Raw genomic sequence first — 5,579 nt, forward strand, 5'->3', positions numbered from 1 at the left:
GGAGTGCGGACGTAGCTCTGTGTGTGCAAACGAATTGGTTCGCGCCACGTGGAGCCCATCTTGACCCCACCGACTTGAAGAGAACGTGTGCTCTGTTTACCCGATAACCCGATAACACGAATCATCCGAACTACTTGAAAAATGCGCGGTACCTAGTAGTACCGAGAGGTACCTAGTAGTACCGAGTAGTACCAAGCGGTACCTAGTAGTACCTAGAGGTGGGTACTCTCTAGGATTTGGCATATTTTTGTAAGCATTCTAAGTTCTATAATTTATTGTAGATCTAAGGTTTGTTGTTAGAGTTTATTCTTTATTTTACCGCATCTAGGTACTACTAGGTACCGCTCGGTACTACTAGGTACCGCGCATTTTTTCAAGTAGTTCGGATGGTTTGTGTTATCGGGTTATCGGGTAAACAGAGCACACGTTCTCTTCAAGTCGGTGGGGTCAAGATGGGCTCCACGTGGCGCGACCCAATTCGTTTGCACACACAGAGCTACGTCCGCACTCCGCACCCAATAATTTCTCCACCACCTCAGCAAAGACAGTCGTTGCCTAAGATAATCATTTATATATATGTTTTTTTATTAAATATTACATAAAATTGTGATTGTTGGCCATAGTTGGTTGTGATCAGGATATTTTTTATTTAAAAACATAAAAAAATATCTTTAAAATACTTAAAAGCATCAAGAAGAGGTATCATAAAAAGAGAATATGAAAGCATGTATGAAGATGGATAGTTAAGATGAAGAGAAAAGAGAAGTAATGGCAATAGTAGAGCCTTCTATATATAAGAGACTTGATAGGAAATTCTTAGTGAAGTTTGAAAGAACAATCAATAAGGCATGTTGTGTTAGATTTATAGGATTCTCCATAAATATTGTTAGAATAATGTGGCAAAATGAATGGACATAATGTAGGTCATGATTGTGGGATAGAAATTGTGGAGGAGATCACTAAGATTCCTAACATAGAGGAGAATAATTTATACGTTGGGTTCGCAATACAGAGATGTTCATTAATGTTGATGTCCAATCTCAAGACAATGTTGAGGAAAAAGAATTTGGAGAATCATAAGAACATGATGAGAAACCTCCCCTTATGCAAGACAAGCACGAGGAGGAACATGCCAATAAACAAGTTGAAGAAATTAGTGTTGAGTACGAGGCTAATGAAAGGAGAAAAATGTGAGACAATAAGGATAGGAGATGTCGTAATCGTACGTGGAGGTCCTTGCCCCTGACATTATTCTCAAGAGTTTTGACAAAGGTGAAATAAAGCTCAAAGGAGATCAATAAGGTGACTGTGGCCTCCATATGTATTTCACCAATCAAATCAGTCAAATATAATAATAGTGATGGAAGTGGAGGCGATGTCATGAAGAACCAACATAAAGTGTTATGCCTCGACCAAAAAGTACTATGATATTCTTAGCATCACAAAGCAACCATACTAATGCATTCATACACCAAATTTACTCAAAACAATACCCCCCTATCTTGCTTAAATTCATTGTAGAAGAAAATATCAAAATTCTCTTATGCACGAGAACTAATTTTATGGGAAAACATTTTCTCACTATTTTTTATAGAACTCAATCATTTTTTTTGGTCAAAATCAAATAATTTTTGTATTATTAGAAAGGTGACATAATAATCTAAAACTTTCATGTTTTCTATTTTATCCATTTTGGCACATAAAATTATAGTTTTTTAACATCTTAACAAATCGATAATTTGAATTTAGAGAAGAAGACATGTTCTCGTTGTTTAAGTATTAAGTTGAACTCTCACATTACTAGTTGGAATAATATCATTTTAGAATCATTAGTATGTTAATACAATCATATACAATATTAATATTTTTTTCACTTTGACAAATTCTAATAAGGAAATCATAGTTTTTGCATAACTATAATGATGAATATTTAAATTCTAAAAAGCTAATTTTATCACATTAAATTTAGCATTACTAACTTATTATTATTTAATAAAGTGATTTGCATACCATAGAAAGCTAGATTAATCCTTCACAATTTTTATATTCATCATATTGAAGAATTTCAACCCTATGGGCACCAAGTTTGATGCAATAAGAAGTCATATTTTTTAAACCAAATATTTATTTAACTATACTTCTTATTTAAAAAAAATTGGCATGATTTTTCCAATAAATTTTGATGTTGAGTGAATTATAACTCTTCTCCATTCATTTCCCATGAAAATTATTTCACCGCACACCTCTACTTCTACTCCAAGTAAAATCCTCTCAACAACTCCTTGCCAAGGGTTTCTTGGCAAACTCCTCTTCCTTCTTTCTACCGACAGCCTATTGAATTAGATTATGTCTGTGGGAAACACCTGACTTTACTAGCAAATCTACATGATGAGCTAGAACCTATGAGAATGGAGAGAGGAAGAATGTAAAAAACTCAAGAAAATTATGAATCTCATACCAGCATGAAACCCACGAAATCAGCCAAAATTCAAGCAAAAGGTTTCAAATTGCTTCTCAACACCCTTTATTTATAAGATTTTGAGGGCTGCAGAAAAGGTTATACAAAAAAGAGAAAAATAATAATTCTAGACAGAACACTCATACAACGCAACACAACTTACCCTAAATAGAAGTTGCCATCTAATTGGTTTAAAAGTGCATAAGACTGGAAGGGCTCTGTTGAGTTGTTTCTAAGAAAGCTTAATTTGTATGTCGAATAGGCGAATATGGTTAAGTGAGGCTATGTACGTATGACACCTCCATGTTTAGCATATGGATTGACTTGTTCTAACCCGATTTAAAAAAGGAAAATATTTAAATTTTTGAGTTTTGATCCCATTTGTATGTGTTTGAAAGTGTCTTGAAAAATGTTGCATGTATTCTAGAATGAGTCCTAAGAATCTTGAGTAATTTTGGCTAAATTTTAAAAAAATTACTATTTGAGCGTCTCAATGTTAGGTATTTGAGCATCTCAATGCTTATATAGTACCAAATGTTAAATAGTGACATTGCACTTTATAGTCTCAAATTTCTTTGAAAAAAAGAACTAGCATCACAACGCTAAGCCACTAACAACACTTTAAATATAAAATGAATTCACTGCTCACTTATTTCGTTTGATCATTGGTAGCCGCGAGGATAGAGAGGGAGAGAAATTTGAAAGGGAAAAAAGGATTTTTGAGCTATTTCGGGTCATTTTTATCCTTCAGACTAGTTGAGATAATTGTCTAGATTGAGATAGGTCACATTATGCATATCTCAGGATTTAAAAATCTATTTTTTTTCATATGTTCTAATTTCATCATGTAATTTTTTATATATTATAAAAATTAAGATTATGAATAATTTTCATATGTTCTAAGAAAATTTCACATAGTATTTTGAAAATTCAATAGATTTTATTGAATAAAAAATAATGTAGATAAAAAAAATAATGATATAGTACAATTAAAGTCTTAAAATGATGTTTTACACAATCCTTTGTAATTTGGTTATATTTTAAAATTAGAAAATTTTATTAAGTAGGAATTTTGGTTTCCTATTGTTATAGAATATTGTGTAATTATGAAATGCGCCTAATTATGCTTAAATTGCTACACAATGATGTGATAAAATATGTCTGTTGGGAGATTTAAGTGTCCAAAATCTTTTGAGATTCTGTTTTAGTCTAAGAATCTGGTGCCTATATTGCATATTCTGGTGGGTAACAAGTTATTTTTTGGTGGCTAACAAGCCATGTTTTGGTGGTTATAATACATGTTATGGTGCTTACAGACATGTTCTGATGCTATAAGCACAAATAGAGTCATAAGGGATCGTAATCTTTTAAGATTATGTACAAGAGCTACTTGACTGACACTTTAAGTTTGTCTGGATGTTTATCATTATTTGGATTCGCCAGACTAAGACATGACAGATTATTAGAGTATCAGTCATGTAGCTCCTGTACATAGTACAACTCAAATAGTTAGTTATAATAATGTTTCTTAGTTTGCTAGTCTAATAGCCTAGATGATGGTTGAGAAGGTTGGAGAAGACATTTGATGGTATGTACTGTCCTCCTAAGAGAAAATTATCGTTAGCACTTTTTTTGTTAGATGGTGAGGCAAAGTGCTGGTGGATGGGCCAGCAGGAGAAGAAGTTTTAAGGGAGATTGAATTCTCTGATTAGTTGGGAGGATTTCTCTGATATATTTTGAGTCTTGTTTATACCACATTATACACGTCAACATATGCAAGAGATTTTTCTGAGACTAGTTCGAGAGAGGACTGTGATGCAGTATGAGTCAGAGTTTATTATTTTGACAAGATATAATCCACAATTGGTTAGTATTTTCATAGAGAAGTGGTCAGTTTATGATTGTGGCAACTTTTAATAGGGGAAATATTGTAAGGTTTGGGAGTTTTATTAATGGGGCACCTATGTGTTAGAGTTGTGACATATGTCACTTTGATCAATGCTATAGGATGACTGACCGGTGTTTTTGATGTGAATAGGCATGATACATGATGACTGAGTGTCCACAAGTAGATAGTCAGTTTGCCTCAGAATAGAGACAAAGAGTTCAATATTGATGTCTATATGTGGATGGCCTCCATTTCTAAAGTTCCATATATGATATTGAAACTATAACACTTGTTGTATGTGCACAATGAAGTGTAGGTAGGTAGAACCCTATTGTATATTGGCTAGCCGAGCCGACAAACCCTAAGAGTAACGACTCTATAGAAAATCATTGAATTTTTTTTGGGTTGATGTTTACCTTCCTGGTGTATGGTGTTTGAAAAAATCGACTATAATTATTTGCATATAAACATATAAATATATAATTAGGCATGAGTTGGCAATAAATGGCATGTGTCAAATAGTGATATGATTATATTGTGCACGATTATATGTGCATAAACCCGACATATTCTTTTGATAGTCCAAAAATTTATGAGGCTAAAACTTGTATTGGATGTTGTATAAAATTATTTTTGGGAAATAAAAATATTTATGTTTACTATTTATAGTAAACATTTTTAGTGGCTCTAATTGTGTTTCAGAGATGTGATAAAGTAGGAAATATATTCAATTCTTTATCTCAAGTTCTGGGGGTGTCATATAAGTAATTAAATAACTAGTTATTAAAATAATACTTAAAATAATTAATGAGATAATTACTATTATAATTATTAATTAAATACTAATTAAAAAACAACTAAATAAGTAATCCAATAATTAATAGTGTAATCAACAATTGAATCATTAGACAAATTATTTGATAACTAAGCTAGTTTCTAATTATTTTATTTATAGTTGTAACTTTTTGATAATTATTAAAATTGAAATTAATCAATAGCTCATATTTAAAATATAAATTAAATCTAAAAATACAAATTAAACTAAAAAATACTAATTAACTTTGAATTTTCAATAAATTAATTATCTTAAAATTTAAGTTGCATTAACAAACAGTTTCACAAAATTTATTAAAATTTAACATCCTATTTTTTAAATAATTTTCAGATTTTAATACGTTCCAACTTTAATAAAAAATTTGAATATACGAAATTTAGTAAGTACTATGTGAAACG

Source organism: Dendrobium catenatum, unplaced genomic scaffold (genome assembly GCF_001605985.2).
Source record: "Dendrobium catenatum unplaced genomic scaffold, ASM160598v2 fragScaff_scaffold_1521, whole genome shotgun sequence".
NCBI classification, from domain to species: domain Eukaryota; kingdom Viridiplantae; phylum Streptophyta; class Magnoliopsida; order Asparagales; family Orchidaceae; genus Dendrobium; species Dendrobium catenatum.